At 37.6% G+C, this 17,563-nt stretch overlaps 1 protein-coding gene across 1 annotated transcript in view; it reads right to left on the minus strand.

Annotated features, from left to right (window-relative positions):
* The window catches only part of TRHDE (thyrotropin releasing hormone degrading enzyme), a 385,264-nt gene that overhangs the window by 290,349 nt on the left and 77,352 nt on the right, over nt 1–17,563 (minus strand). The window lies entirely within an intron of this gene.

Here is a 17,563-nt window from a genome sequence, read left to right on the forward strand (position 1 = left end):
TTCAATGGAAAGCTATTGATGGGCTTTAAGATAGAAGGCTCTAATTTAGAGAATGAATTGGGGTGACAGCAAGAATGGAAACCAATTATAACGATGTTGCCATAGTCCAATTGAGAGATAGTAGTAGCTTGGACAGAGGTGGGAGTGATGGAGATGAAGAGAGTATGTGGACTCTAGAGATACTGAGGAGGCAAAATCAATAGGATGGGATAGGGAAGAAGAGATGCAACAAAAGCCTCTTTAATAATTTCTCCATGAATCTTTCTAGGCATTGTATTCCTTTCTCTGTTAATGGCTGCCAGTTGGTCACATCCCTGAAGGTTAAAAGGGAACTACTCTCTTAAAACTGAAACCCAGGCAGAATTTTCCATGCATACATTAAAGAAATAGTTTCAGCACCATTTACGATAACATTTTTAGTGGTAGATATTCTGTAATCTACACTTCTATAACATGGCAGAACTAATTTGCAGACAAGGTGTGTATGACAGAAATACAAATATGTTTAAAGGTTCTGCTATAATTTTTCCTTCAAGTTCAGTCAATTGTATGCAAATAGCTAGTTCTACTCAGCTAGATTTGGATTCTTTTATTATAGACTCTCATAGTAACACTGACCATGAGCCTGTCTTTCAGATAAATTTCACCTTTGTGTGATTTTTATGACAAATGAATTTCTCCTTTACTAAGCCAAAAGTACTAGGGATGTTGTGAGTTTTTGCCATATTCTTTCCCAATTGGAGTATCAGGTTTACTTGTTAATATCCATTCATATATTCTAAAAACATACCCAGTTTTAATCTGTAGAATATATCTGTACCCCATTTTTCTATCAATCCTTATTTTTTATAAGCAATTCAAGGAAGGGAGTTTGGTATCTAGAAAATTGAAACCTAGCCAAGTAGAACTAGCCATCCCAACCACCTTCTGGAATTGGAGGCCATATATCAGCACAGGCAGGCACTGGTTTAAACATGCATTTTGGTATCAATCTAATGCTCTACCAGTCACCAGCTATAAGTTCTTGGTCAAGTTATTTAACCTGCAGAGTCTCAGTTTCCTGTAAAAAGAATATTATAATACAATATATTATGTTTCATATTATATTGTTAGTTACAACATATCAAGCTATAGTATTAATAATCATAAAGTCTTTGCAACAGAGTACTGTGTGGAAGCTATCATCACCATCACTGCTGTCATTGCTGTTCCTTGCTTTCTTCCAGCATGACCATCCACCAAAGGGGTAAGGGTGTTTAAGAGGGAAGGAGAGATGCAGTTATCATCTCTGTCTCCTGGCATATTGAAAGATGCAATATTGAATAAGTCATACAGCAATTAACAATAAATTTAAAGAATTTGGTAAGGTCAGCAGGGTTATGTAAAGAGAGAGGAAGGGGTAAAGTGATGTTTGCATTTGTGTTTGTTGAGAGAAGTAGGTTAAAGGAAGGAGTAAGATGTAGTTTCAAAGAAAAAAGTACATGGAATATGGAAAACAATATATAAAATGATATATACCATCAATTGAAGAAAAAGAATGACAACACAGACTTGAATCAAATATCTGTTATTTTATTACCTTTTAAATCTATGGAAGAACAAGCATTCTGGTTTGCATGAGAAATGCATGATAGCTATTCCCATTTTATAGATAAAGAAACTAAGTCTCAAAGGGATTCATTTATAGCCATATATTTAGAAGGTAACAGGACAAGACCTTATCAGATTTTCTCCCTTCAAAGTCTATGCTCTTTTTATTACACTACAGTCTATCCCAAGGCCACACAGCTTGGTCTCCTTGGCCAAAGTTGCATTTGCAAAACTGGTTAAATTCACAAACCATCATCTTCAACAATAAATAGATATTGTTAGGCCTCAATGTAAAGTAATTAGGCTCTATCGCTCAGAATACTGGTGTGTATTTGTCTATAATCCAAAAAGAGGCAAAGGGACCAAAAAGCAAGCCAATTACCTTTTAAGGAAATCTTCTTACTAAAAGCAAAACAAAGGAAAGAAAAACAAACCCTGTTCGCATTCATTTTCTCAGACATCAAATAAAGTCACTCTAATAATAGTGTCGCTGGTGATATTCCTTCAATATTACTACATAATGCTTAAAAATTTCAGAAGCATAAAGAATATCTATTTGTCTAATAAGGGAAATAAAATAAAGTCAGGCAGGTTAAAAATAAAACTATGTATTTCCATGATGGTTCAGAGTATTTGTATGAGGAAATGAATTTCTGAAGATATGTATGGTTAACATTTTTAGGAATGCAAAGATATTCAGAGGAAAAAAATGGTAGAAATGCATGCTTAGCTAAACTCAACTTTATGTATGAGAAGTTATAACCACGGTATAAAATCCATAGTAGAAATGAAACAGGATTACATCACCGAAAATTGCTAATATTAATGGACCAGAGGGTACTACGTTCCCTGAAGCTAGAAACATGTCAGAGGGGAAAGACATACAATTCAGCTTGAAAAGCAAAATCCATTAACCATGAAATAGGGAAACAAAAAATCAAACTTTCCATATACCATATCTTACTGGAAAGAAATCTATTAGCAAAAAAGACTGCTACTAAACAAAATGTTTCCAACTCAAAACAAATATAAAAATAAATGATTTAAAGTCAAGAATAATTCCGGGTTGAATTCATTTTAGTCATATACATGTCCATCAAAGTACCAACACACTTCTCTGAGTATACAGATCTCAAAAGAATGCATGTTGATTGGAGTACACCTAAATGCATCATTTTTTTTCTAATTTAAGAAAGTATCATATTAGCTACCACAAATTTGATGTGAAATGTTCAAAGCTTTTGTTTCATTGGGCAATTACTCCATCTAGAAAAGAAGTCCTAGCCTTTTTAATAGGAAGAGTAGGGCAGAGATTGAACCCACTCAGTATACTTACATTTGCTAAGGCAGATAATGGCTCCTTGAATAATCTTTTTAAAATGCTTCACACCAAAAAAAAAAAAAAAGAAAGAAAGATGGCTTGAATCAATTAGAGAGTTGCTCAAATAGCAAGACTCCCAGATGTAAAAGATCAAGGCCACTGTCAGGGATCAAAGCGATTAACTGCCTCACCAGTGGTCAAGAACGATGCAGAAGAGACGTGGTGTAGCATACGCACACTGAGAATTAAGCCAGCATACAGAGGCTTTCTACTGCTTTAATGGGATTAAAGAAATAAATTCCAAGATGACTGATAGCTACAAATATATTTAGAAATTGCTAAAAGAGTACATTTTAAGTGTTATCACAAAAAAGTATGAGAGCTAATGTACATGGCAAATAGCTTGATTTAGCCATTTCACAATGTAAGCATATATACATAAATACACATAAAAAGTCATATTATACACCATAAATACTGTATATATAATTTTTACTTGTTAATTAAAATAATTTTTTTAAAAAGCTGATTAACTACTTCAAGCGCAAATTTTTACACACATAAACAACCAGGCATATGCAGCCTTTCTAAGAGGGCCCACGTTATTTCCCCCTGTAAACTGGTGATCACACCCTTGTATAATCCCCTCCTGAGTGTTGTCTGGGACTGGTAACATGCTTCTAATAGATAAAACATGGCAAAAGTAATGGGATGTGGCTAGGCTCATGCCGGTAGTCCTAGCACTCTAGGGGGCCGAGGCGGGCAGATTGCTCGAGGTCAGGAGTTTGAAACCAGCCTGAGCAAGAGTGAGACCCCACCTCTACTATAAACAGAAAGAAATTAATTGGCCAACTAATATATATAGAAAAAATTAGCTGGGCATCATGGCGCATACCTGTAGTCCCAGCTACTTGAGAGGCTGAGGCAGTAGGATTGCTTGAGCCCAAGAGTTTGAGGTTGCTGTGAGCTAGGCTGATGCCACATCACTCACTCTAGCCTGGGCAACAAAGAGAGACTGTCTCAAAATAAAGTAAAAAAAAAAAAAAAAAAAAAGTAATGAGATGTCAGTTCCAAGACTGAGTTACAAAAGTCTGTGATTTCTGTCTTGTACTCTCTCTGGTTCTCCTATCTTATTCACTTTCGTGTTGTGAGCTGCCCGATGGAGAGGCCAACATGGCAAAGAGCCATGAGTGATGAGAAACTGAATCCTGCCAACAGCCATGTGAGTCACTTGGAAGTGCCCTCTCTCCCGATGGATCCTTGAGATGACTGCAGCCCTGCCAACACCTTGACTGCAGCCTCAAGAGAAGCCTGGAGCCAGGGGACCCAGCTAACCTGTGTGCAGATCGCTGAGCCACAGAAGCTGTGAGAATAATGTTGTTTTAAGCCACTAAGTTTTGAGGTAATTTCTTACACAGTAATAGATAACATACAATATTTAATGAAAATAGCCTCCTAATTAATGGTCTCACCTATAAATAAATACATTACTGATTTTAGAATGAAAAGATCCTTGTCTCTACCCCAACTCTTATTACCTGATTCCAGGATCTCAGCATCTCTCACTTAGACTTGTATCCTTTCTTCTCTAGTTTTGTTTCCCCATAATCAATCTTTTATGAGTATGAGTCCCTCAAAAATTCATGCATCGAGGTCCTAACCCCAGAATGTGACCTTATTTGGAAATATGCCACATTTGGAAATAAGGTCATTGCAGATCTAATGAGTTAAGATGAGGTCATACTGGAGTAGAGTGAGCCACTAATCCAATATGACTGGCATGTTTATAAAAAGGGCAAATTTTGACACAGACATACACACACGCACACACACAAAGAATACCATGCAAGACTGGAGTGATGCTGCCATAAGCCAACAAACAACCAGAAGGTAAGAGAGAGGCCTGGACCAGATCCTTCCATGTGTCTTCAGAGGATGCATTGCCTTGCCAACACCTTGATCTAGAATTTCTAGCCTGTAAAACTGTCAGACATCAAATGTCTGTTGCTTAAGACACTCAGTTTGTGACATTTTGTTAGAGCAGCTCTAACAAACTACTATACCATCTTCTATATAGCTTGCCAAGAAAGGTCTATTTGAAATATGAATCTCACTATGTGATTGCACCAGTTCATTCATTCAACAAATGAGAGTTTCTTCCATGCCAGGCTCTAATATTGGTACAGGACATTCAGCAGTAAACAGGAAATACAGCTGCAGTGCATACCAGTGTACAGCACATACTAGCACACTAGCACACAGGGTGCCTTTGTGCTTGAGAAAAGGGAGCCATCTCCAGCAGACAAACTGCAAAATGCCAGTCCCTTGTGAAGGATGAATCAGCACAAAGATGCTTCTCTGAGAGGAGCAATTAGACAAAAAGCACCTCAAACGCACAGACAAACCCAACAGTTCTTTCCGGGCAAAGTTGGTCAGGGTGTGCCTGCTGGATTTCAGCCTGCATTTCTACCATCTTGGCTAGATGCTTTGTGAGGGACAGCTTGCTGAGCCATTAATGACAGATCTGAGTAAAGTTCTCTACCTCTCTGCTCTCAAAGATCTTTCAGGTGAAATTCCTCCATGGCTCCCCATTCATTCTTTGTTAAGGATGCTCAAGAACCTAGGCACCCATGCTCAAACAGCCTGAGCAGTAGCTCGCTGTCCACTGAATGCCCCACAATAGCAGAGGAGAATGACAGAATCTTCCAGAGATATCCAGAACCAATCTACCTCAAGCATGACATTTCTGTTCTGTGTGCCATTTTCTTTGAAAAATAAATGCAAATTTTGTATACCACTCCATGATACATTCATTCTTATTTTAATAGAAAAATAATGGATTTTCCTCTCAAATACTTGAGTAAAACTGATGTTATATCAAGATGTGTTATATTGACAGCTTCACTCGACTGAGGAACACTTGTCACTTTTGAGAAGTGCAGAAGGCAGACTAAAAGGCACTCTGTGATCTGGCCTCGGAACTATCCTTTGATGTAAGAAAACAGGGCCCCTACACTGGCCTTGGGCTTTGGAGAATTTCTCTCTGCCTCTTTTCCAGCTGCATCTCTCTCCAAAGGATAAAGTACTCAAGGGGTGTGCCCACCTGGTGCCCACATGGTGCCCACGCATTTCTCCACCGAGTTAGACAATGCTCTGGATACCAAAGAACTGGAATACCATGACCAAACAGCCTGGACAATGGTGTTCTTGAGGAGTTCCTACTGGTTCACAAAAACCTATTGTTAACTTTTCAGAAATTTTTCAAGCTGAATGTTAAACATGACCATTATTAAAACTAACTTATATAGACTTAAATAATTTAAATTGAAAATAAAGGTAATAAACATCAAAACTTATCACTTCCTAATTATTTTACTATTATTTTGTACTTGTTATTTATACCTCTTACATCTGTATAGTGGAAATATTGTACAATGATTTGTTATGGTGCATCTCTTCCCAACTCTGCATTCAATGGTATCACTGCAAGTAGCTTGAAATTGGCCGTAGTGAGAGTATCTACACCGGAGGTCCCCAACCTTTTTGACACCAGGGACTGGTTTCACGAAAGACAATTTTTCCACAGACTGGGGGTTAAGGTGTGACGGTTTCAGGATGATTCAAGCATATTACATTTATAGTGCAGTTCTTGATTATCCAGGCATGAAAAAATGATGAAGGAAATATTAATAAAGCAGATTAAACTTCACAATATGTCATGTCTGTAGCCATTACTCATACAAACAAAAAAATTAAGGAAATATTCATCTAGTATTCAAAAACTATTACACAATTTAGCAAAGAAATCACACACATCATTGACAAGCGCTTGAAGCTCTGCTTGGTTGTTTCACTTTCACTTGCTCATCAGCATGAATAAAAATGTCATTCGCTGTACAGGTAGAGACTATATGCAGAGAGCTACCTGTCAAACATTTATCAGCATGTCAGTAGGCTCAGAGTCCATTTCCAGGAACTACTTGGGCCTCTTCTTTGATCTTTCCTCCCAAGTGTGGACTATGCTACCTGGGGTGTGCACCCTAGGGCACAGATGTGCAGGCACAGTGTTCACCCATAAGAAAAGTTCTCCTTGTGATGCTCGGTCAAGCCAGGAATACGAAGACAAAAAGGGTTAGCAGCAGGCCTGAGCTCAAGGATGCTGTTTGGGAGTGGCCTCTACTTACCACTGACCCAGTTCTGCATGTATTAGGGATAGTCCAAGTCCCATACTAGTCTCTCGAATTATCTTGCCTTTAGCATGACAACAGTACACCAGACTACCTGGAATTCTCCACACTCACCTCACCACATTGCTCTCAACAAGTCCTGGCTCATGTAGCCCACTGGCATGGGTTGCCCTTTTATTTCTATCATCCTGTCACTTTAACCCAAAATCCGGGACCTGGCACATAGCAGGACATGAAAGTTTGATTTGAATTAATGAATAAATGAAATTTATGGGCTCCAGTCTTGGTCCATTATCTATCAGCTATGTGGAATTAGACAAGACATTTAAGTCCCCAGACTTTAATTTCCTCAGTAGCAAATGAGGATAAATAAATCTCTCCTTGCTGTAAAAATTAAATAAGATATTCTATGTGGGCCAGGCGCGGTGGCTCATGCCTGTAATCCTAACACTCTGGGAGGCCAAGGGAGGTAGATCGCTCAAGGTCAGGAGTTCAAAACCAAGCTGAACAAGAGTGAGACCCTGTCTCTACTAAAAATAGAAAGAAATTAATTGGCTAACTAAAAGTACATAGAAAAAATTAGCCAGGCATGGTGGCACATGCCTGTAGTCCCAGTTACTCGGGAGGCTGAGGCAGAAGGATTGCTTGAGCCCAGAAGTTTGAGGTTGCTGTGAGTGAGGCTGATGCCATGGCACTCTAGCCGAAGCAATAGAATTAGACTCTGCCTCAAAAAAAAAAAAACCAGGGCCGGGCGCTGTGGCTCACGCCTGTAATCCTAGCTCTTGGGAGGCCGAGGCGGGCGGATTGCTCAAGGTCAGGAGTTCAAAACCAGCCTGAGCAAGAGCGAGACCCCGTCTCTACTATAAACAGAAAGAAATTAATTGGCCAACTGATATATATATAAAAAAAAAAAATTAGCCGGGCATAGTGGCGCATGCCTGTAGTCCCAGCTATTCGGGAGGCTGAGGCAGAAGGATCACTCGAGCCCAGGAGTTTGAGGTTGCTGTGAGCTAGGCTGACGCCACGGCACTCACTCTAGCCTGGACAACAAAGTGAGACTCTGTCTCAAAACAAACAAACAAACAAAAAAAAAACCAAAGATATTCTATGTGATAATTATAGTAGCTACATTTAGTAAGCAGTTAGGTGCTAGGCATTGTGTTTGGTGATTCACATGGATTATCTCATTTTAATCCTCTCATACTTTTCACTCTAGGAGAGAAGTACTATAATTATGCCCATTTTAGAAATGCAGAAAGTGAGGCTTAAAAAGTTTATGTATGTATAATAAGACACAAATAGTTCTTTAATCATACAAAAGCAATAACATATTTGGGTCAGTGTTTAATTTGCAATAAATTCTAATAAAATGATTATTGAAATGTTAATAAAAAAGTAGCTCATCTTTAATCTCACCATATGTTCAGGCAATCTTGTACTGAAAAGCAAATATTAGTAAGTCCAATGAGAACACATTATAAGGAATGTAATCTATATAGATAAAGGAGATTAAATATGATTCTATTGTAAAAATGTTTAGATAGACAAGAATAACAATTTCAAAGTAAGTTTTTAGTGAAAGCAATATAATATATATTTTGTATGGATCTATTTCAAGGCATAAACTAGCAAGAGGTTCCCTAACCCTGAGAAGGAACTAGAAAATATTTTAAGAAGTTCCACCCTTTCTATAGATTCTTTTTAAGTCTCACAATACTATAGCCATAGTCATACTTTTATTTTTTTGGCTTCAAAAAAATATAAGAAAGTATATCCATTGAGAAGAGTACTCATCTTTAGTTATGAACTATCTAAAATAAATAACACTAAAAACAAACTCTTGGCACAATAAGCAGGAGGAAATACATACAGTTAAATTTAAAGTAACAGATAATGAGGTTGACAATTGCAACTGGCCCAAGATAAGAAAATGTGGACTGTTATGGACTATAGTAAGAATCATGCAAATCTTAATGATATTTAATTTTGTAACTAATACAGGTGATCCTTGAACAATATGGGTTTGAACTGCACACATCCGCTTACATGCAGACTTTTTAACCAAACACACTGATCTGATCAAAACTATGTATTCACAGGATGTAAAACCCGCATATACAGAGAGCTGAATTGTTGTATGGGGGGTTTCGCAGGGCCAACCAAGGAATTTTAGTATGTGTGGATTTGGGTATATGCGGGTTGGGGGGGGAATAAGGTCCTAGGACTAATCCCCCATGTATACTGAAGCATGATTGTACTTATAATTTTTGTTGGTTTTTTTTTTTTTTTAGAAATAAAGGCTATGTCACCTGAGTTGTAGTGTAGTGCCATTCATACCTCCCTGCAGCATGGATCTCCTGAGCTTAAGCAATCCTACCACTTCAGCCTCCTGAGTAGCTGGGACTACAGGGGCATGCCACCATAGCCAACTAATTTAAAAATTTTTTTTCTAGAAATGGGGTCTCACTATGTTGCCCTGACTAGTCTCAAACTCCTGGCCTCAAGCCACCATCCTACTTAGTTGGGATTACAAGCAAAAAGCACTGCATCTGGCAATTGTCCTTATACTGAGAAGTGACATTCTCTGATTTGCTCTTTAGTTTATTCAAGTTGACATCATCAACATACATTACCTATAAAGCAGAGTGATTATGAGACTAGCCTCTGAAGCCTGACTGCCTGGATTAGTATCCTGGTTCTGAAAGTGAGCTGTGTAATCTTGGGCAAGTTATATAACCTCTCTGTTCTTCAGTTTGTTTTTCTACAAAATGGAGGTAGTGACAGGACCCACTTCATAAGACATTGTGATTATTATATGTAAAGCACTCGGAATAGTGCGTGGCACATAATAAAAGCTGTGTATTGACTATAATTATTAGAATTATGAAAATTAAATAATATTTCAAAGCTTAGTTGATATAATGGCTGAGTTTCAAAAAAAAATGAAAGGAAAAAAGCACCATCCAACGATCCTGTCTATAAACTATATTACATGCCACTATAATAAAGAAAATCAATGAATGTGTTCTAATTTCTACATGTACAATTTCATCTTCCTCTAATATTAAAAGAGGTAATAGAAATAACTCTTCCTTAGAGAGACCAGTTATATCTACTTAAAAATATATAAATTATGCTGCAGTGGTTTTCTCTTATTCATTAATTGCTTACTCCACTAGTTAATGAAAATAAAAAAGATTGATTCATCCAATTCCACCTCTCAATCACCTATACTAACCATATTCTCTTCATTATTGCTTTCTTTAGGAAACAGGCAGAGTATATTCAAAGGTACTATTTAGGGAGGAATATGTCTCAATCTTTAGTAGAGACAGAGATCCTCCCTCTTCTTAAGAACCTATTCTATTTTCTATGAGTTCAAGACACTGAAAATTAGTTTGGAATATATATCTAAAAAGAAACTATTAGTTGAGAGCTAAAACAAATCTTTAGCTATGGTAGATTTAACTTATTTTCATTTATACCACATTTCTCAAGTATTTGCCAATGCCAAAGTTTATAACCATGATTTTCTTTAAAATAGGTTATTACATAATTATACAAATAAGTAAATAAAATAAAAATATATCAATAAAATACACTAACAATCTAGGAAGATAAGTATCAAAAATGGGCAATTCTTTCTCTAAATAAGTTCCGATTTTATTTCAAATCACTCTACAGAAACTTGGGCATTTTTAAGGCCTTTTCCTTGTACTCATATTTGTATCTTGAGCATTGATTTTCAATCCTTCCTAATTCTTACTTACTGCTGCTTTGTAACTTGTCACTTCCATAGACTAGTTCTTCTAAAATCATTTTCAAATATTTTCTCCTTCTGAATATATCTCATAACTTACCAGCCCAAGATTTTAAAGAAGTATAGTATTTTATTAGTTTTAGAAGACTCGTTTAGGGCTATCTTTATAAACATGAGGTTCACCTTCTATTAATGGATATTATTTGTCCACAGATAAACAGGTTTTAAACCCTTTTGACTCTACCTTCCAAATGACTTTCTAATACTGCCCCTTAAATCTGTCCTTATTGCTATTGTTAAGCTCAACCTCTCATCACTTATCTAGATTAATGCACTAATTTTGGAACCCTCTCTGCTTCCGATCTTAACTCCTTCCAATTCATCCAATTCTTAATTTTTACAAACAAATTCCGAAACAAACATCAGATAACATCACTATCCTGCTTAACCACTTCGGTACCATCATCAACTATAGTCGATAGCCACAGATGAACACACACAGCCCAGCATCAACTTTAGCCAACAGCTGTGATATGACTTTTCTAATTTTTCATTTATCAAAATAAAATTGTGAACATTTAAAAATAGCGTAATGAAAACATATATGTATATGTTACCTATTCTGATTTACATTACAAGTAAAGCTGCCTGTAAAGTAAAACAAGGTTTCAGTGCTTTAAAGCTTTCCTCATCACACAAGAGCAAAACGGATGCGTCATCAATGCACAGCACAAACCATCGCACCCACTATGAGTGCGGCTGTGGGCGAGGTTTCGCAGCCGGTGAGTGCAGTACCGAAGTGGTTAAAATTCATCAATGCGCTCTTTCATCTATAGAATAATGTCAAATCCTTTAAGACAGATAATATGGTATACTAGTTAAGAAATTATTTTCAAATAACAGAAACAACTTTGAACTTAAGAAAAAACACAAGGTGGATCACAAATTCAAAGGAAAGACTGATAAAATAGGCTGAGAAACAGAGGTTCCAGGTTGTAGGAACACACGGATGGTCTCTTAGGAACACACACCACGTCAGTCTTTGGGTCACTAAATACACCACAGACAAATGTAAAAATACCATGGACAGAGCATATGCTTAGCTCGGTTAAAGTCACTGCCCATCCTGGTATCCAAAGACTGTATCCAACAGGAAGTGATAGCTTCTGTGGCAGCAACTGCTAATTATTCACAATTACAATATTCTGTCTTTTCATCATATTTTAACTTCATATATAATCTCATATAATAAAGGCTACATTTTCACCCTCCAACCAAAATGTGACCATGTGACTTAAGTTCTGGTCAATGAAGCAAAAGTAGAAGTTATTGTGTGCAACTCTGGGAAGTATCCTTAAAGATAGGAGGCAAGCCTTTTTCTCCCATTGCTCCTTCCTGCTGTCTGGAATGCCCAGGAATAGATGGTCTAGCAGCCATCTTAGACCTCAAGTGGCTTTGAGACTAGACGCGATCTATGTCAGAACAACAGCATAAAGTGAAGCTGGGCCCCTAACACCATGAAGCACCATAGAAGCACTAGACTGATTATCTCAATACTCCTTTTATTTGAAAGAGAAATAGACATATTTCTAGTTTAAGCCACTGTTATTTGTGAGGTTTCCATTATTTTCAGTCAAAACTAATCTGAACTAAAACAATCCCTCAAAGGAAACTCAGTGTCAATACTGAAGAAAAGAGTTATTGGAGGCTAGACAGCAGGAATAAAACCATAGACACTACTAACTGCACACAGCCATTCCTAACTTTGAATCCACTTACCTTTTCCCTCATTTTATGCAGAGTTCACTACTATTTAGGGTTGCCCACATATATCAAGCTCTCTGAATAAAAACATTTAGCTGTTTGGGTTGCTTTTATCCCCTTCATCTGAATAGCTAACTTCTATACACACCAAATGCTGAGTCATCAATCATGACTTCCTTATCATTTTCTGAGTTCCCATACTTTAACGTGAATCTTCTACCCTTCTTCCAAGTTCTCTTATGATTCTCCAGTTCCATGGTGCCTACCGTATGTGCATTTAATGACTGGCTTGCTTGTCAATCTCTTATACTAACTAAAGTGTGAACTCCAGGAAGGCAGCATCTTACATTGGTTTCTCTGAAAATCAACCCTGAGAGGAAGAATTGCATACGGAAAGTCTATTGGGACTCTTAGATGCCATATCTGTAAAGCAGTAGGCAAGGCAGGACTGGGCTGAGGGAGAAGCTGGTCTGCAGTGCAGTTGCAACTGAAGCCTCAGCCCATCCTGATGGGAGCTATGGGGCTGAGTAATTCTTCAGAGTTGGCACAAACTGAGGAAAGGGAGCAGACCTTGCTATCTTTATATCAGCCAGTCATTTATTTTGCCCTTACCCCTTCTTTTCCAGGAAGATAAATCCTCAGTGAGTAAGACTGTGTGACCACAGGCAATACCCAGTGGGGGACTCAATGATGATCTTTTCGCAGCAGGTATCCTGAGCAGAGGGAGAACGGGCAAGCACCACAGTATCCACCACCGGCAGAGCCTGTGTCTTGCTCATTTGTAAATGTGAAATGCCTAAAATAATTAAACGATTATTTTGTTTTGGATGGATGGATTTCTGGGTAATTTAACCAATGAATAATGGTATCTGTTTTCAGGCAGAAGGGATAAAAACAATAAAAGAGAAACAGAAGATGCTTATTTAAAAGATAACTACGAAAGCAAAGTCCTGCTAGATATAGGAAAATAGAGGTGTAGTACCCTATCAGCTCTAGGCTGATATTTCCTAGAGATGAAGTAAATGTGATCCCTAAGAGGTAAACAGCTTTATCAAGGCACATTTCTTGTATGAAATTACACAGACAGTAGGGGCGAGAACTGAAGCATATGTAGAGAAAGATAGTCTTGAAGATAAAGAATGATCCTTCTTTTGTTGATATAACAAATGAATGAAGCTAGTACTGACTCAAAGAATGGTGAAGGAGAGAGAAAAAGAGTTTCAATATTTTCATCAAAATAGGAGGTAGAAATAAATTGTAGAAATTAAATAAAAGTATGTAAGAGCTTCAGCAGAGTGAAAATTTATTTAAAAAAATAGAAGTATCTCCAAGAAATTAAGAGATGTTAATAAGGTGGACTTTTAGATAGGGATTGCTAAACCATGCTGGAAATTTAATTCAAGTCAGATGGCAATCATTTGTCCTATGCCAGATCACAGTATGCCATGCTTAAAAGAGAAATTTCTAAAATTTTCATTTGAAAAATATTCTTCCACTGAAAACACAAATAGACTGAATTTGTTTACTTTCATAGGATCTTTTTGTCCTACATGAGGCCAACTTTAAAAGAGAAAAAGCTTAAGGGCTTTTTCCTCTTGAAAGAACTCAAATTGTGTTGATCATGAGATTTTGGAATTCTTGGGGGGGGGATGCTGTATATTAATAGTCTCCCTTTGTTAGGATCTCACTCTAAAAATATGTTGTACATTCGCCAAATTTATTTAGAATAGTTCTTCCTCATGGGACATAAGTTACATTACCATAAGAAGCAGCAGCATCTTCATCATCATCTGCAACTTGATATGTTTATGGCTCATCATTGTTTGAAAGGGCTTTACATATACATCAACCACTGAAACTCCTTCATAGCCTTGGGAAGCAGATGAAGCTTATTCTCAGTATAAAGAAGTGACTTGCACAAGGACACAGAAAAGCACATGGCAGCTACAAAGCCAGAACCTACACTTTCACTCCTCCTGGCAAAGTACTTTGGTCCCCTTCATACCACACACTGATACTCAAATATGTTCTTTTCTCTTGCTATCAACAATTCCAAGTTCTGAAGGTCAATTTAACTATTAAGTAGCTATTTTCTCATGTTCCTTGAATTGTTTACAATTTACCAAGTAAGTGCTACAAGTAGAAAATACCAATGGAAGATATCACATTCTATTTACATGATCAGCCTCGACTGTTGGCATAACAACTTCCAAAGCAGGAAAGCAATCATCACCACCAATCTTACTTAGAAAACAACAGGATTTTTGCCTAAGGCAGGACAGTGGAATAAAGCCCCACATTGGCAATGAAAAGCTTCAGAGGAAAAGCTTGGCATCAATCTAATAAATAAGCGTAGCCAAGAAAGAGAAAAAGCATGTCTTTCCAAAATTCTGTGTAAAAACATACGCAGTCACAGTGACACTTGTTCAAAAAGTCATCTGAAACATATTTTCGAGTTCTAATTAGCAGAAAATCCATGCAGATCCAAAATTTCTACAAGTTACTTTTTTTTTTTACCAGGATCTACTTGAATATTTACTTGATTTTGTTGATAAGTTTTCATAGATCTCAAGTGTCTACCTAAAAGGGTTGTTAGTATTATGCTTAACCACAGCCAAGTGCAGGTAACAGGAAAACAGTATATTTATCCACCTTACTACATTTAAACGTTTGCACTGGCCTGATAATCGAGAAATAATAATACCCATGCAACTTTCAAATATGCATACACAACAGTCTATAAAACCAGGGAGGCAATGGTGAATGTAAAACAGCCAAAGACCATAAGCAGGAGCTCTTCTGACTCAAGCAGTTCAGGGATAAAATCACAGAGCAAGCAAAGGGGAAGAGAGTGCATTTCAGGTTTGGCTCAGAGGAGAAGACATATGAGACACACTCTGGGAAACTAAATTTATACAGTCTAGAGAATGAGCTTAAGGGAGGGAACCTGATCATAATCTATAAATACCACCAAGGTAACACCATAAATAATTAAGGAGAAGAACTATTCATTGACTCTGAAGGAGGTCTAAAAATGAAGTTTTAGATTTACTTCTCCTTTCCTTTCTTCTTGCCATCAAAACATGTTTGTATTGAGAGTCATTTGCTCCTGACTTGGATGTATTGAGGTAGAACACCAGAAAGGGAGGTGGCCATAGCTGTTCTGTCCTACGTGAGGAGCACAACTATCTTTCTTTTCTCTCATCCATGTAGCTTAGACCTGACTGAAAAGAACAACTGTATGTGCAGAAGGATAAGCTCTCTGTCAGCCAATATTCCTGAAACCTGCCTCTGCCACTCCAGGAAGCTAGAACATCCACACTGTCCTAAAATCCAAACAGACAACTGGGCTACGTGTATTTTACTACCACTTATTATTGCATCCATCTGCTCATTTGAGTGCTCATCATGGGCTAGGACTGAGTTTCTCGATCTAGGTGCATACAAATCACCTGGAGATTTCCTTAAAATGCAGATTCTGATTCAGTAGATCTAGGATAAAAACTGAAATTCGGCATTTCTCATATGCTCAGAGATGCTGATGATGCTGGTGTGCAGAGCACACTTCAAGTATTTGTATGGTTTGAATGTGTCTCCCAAAGTTCATGTGCTTGAAACTTAATCCTCAATGCAATGGTGTTGGGAAGTGGGGCCTGATAAGAGGTGCTTAGGTCATAAGAGCTCTGCCTTCCTGAATGGATTAATGTCATTATCACAGGAGTGGATGAGTTATCATGAGAGTGGGCTCGTTATAAAAGTGAGTTTGGCACCCTCTTGCCCTCTTGCTCTTGCACTCTTGTGCCCTTCTACATTCTGCCATGGGATGACACAGCATGATGGCGCCCACCAGATGCCAGCACCATGGCACCATGCTCTTTTGGAATTCCCAGACTCTAAAACCTTGAGCCAAATAAACCTCTGTTGTTAATAAACTATCCAGTGTTAGATATTCTGTTGTAGCAACACGAAATAGACTAAGACAGAAAACTGGTACTGAGAAGTGGAGCTATTGCTACAACAAATACCTAAAAATGTGAACACAGCTTCAAAACTGGGCAATGGGTAGAGGCTGAAAGAATTTGGAGAAGCAGCCTAGAAAAGGCAAGATTGCTCTGAATGTAACATTAAGGGCAATTCTAGTGAGGATTCAAAAGAAGATAGGAGGTATAGGGAGAGCCTACATATTCTTAGGGATTACTTACGTAGTTGTGAACAGAATGTAGAAGAAATATGGATGGTTAAGGCCATTCTGACAAGATTTCAGGTGCAAGTGAGGAACAAGGTACAGGAAACTGGAGTAAAGGCCATCCTTGTTACACAGTTGCAAAGAAATTGGCAGAAGTGTGTCCATGTCCTAGGACTTTGTGGAAGGCATAATTTAAGAGCAATGAACTAGGATATCTGGCAGAAGAAAACTTTAAACAAAATATTAAAAGAGTTGTGTGGCTACATTTATTCCCAAATAGCAAGATGTCAGCAGGAAAAAATTTTCACTCATAGTTAATTGATATGTATCACTTCAGGATTAGGAGAGATTCTATTAGCTGCTGATTCCCTTTGGTTAGTCTATGATTATATAGTGTTTTACTATAAGACAGTGGGGGGTAGAAACAGCACAGGTTTTGGAGTCAAATAACGTCTCTGAGCTTCATTTTCCCAGTGGTAAGACAGGTACAACAAAATCTGCCTCTGGGGTTTTAGAATGGATAATAAATGTAAGTTCTTAACAAATGTCAAAACTCTTACCCCTTTTACTAGCACCTAAAATAAACTGAATCTCCAACCTTACCATAAATGCTTTTTCCTCCCATCCTACATATCTACTTTCATTCCTAACTACTTAAATGTGCTTGTGTCTAAGGAAAATCACATCGAACTTACAAATTTCACTTATTTTTTGAAAAATGTGTTAAATGTATTATCCCACTTGCTCACTAAGCA

This window comes from Microcebus murinus, chromosome 10 (genome assembly GCF_040939455.1).
Source record: "Microcebus murinus isolate Inina chromosome 10, M.murinus_Inina_mat1.0, whole genome shotgun sequence".
In the NCBI taxonomy this organism is placed as follows: Eukaryota; Metazoa; Chordata; class Mammalia; order Primates; family Cheirogaleidae; genus Microcebus; species Microcebus murinus.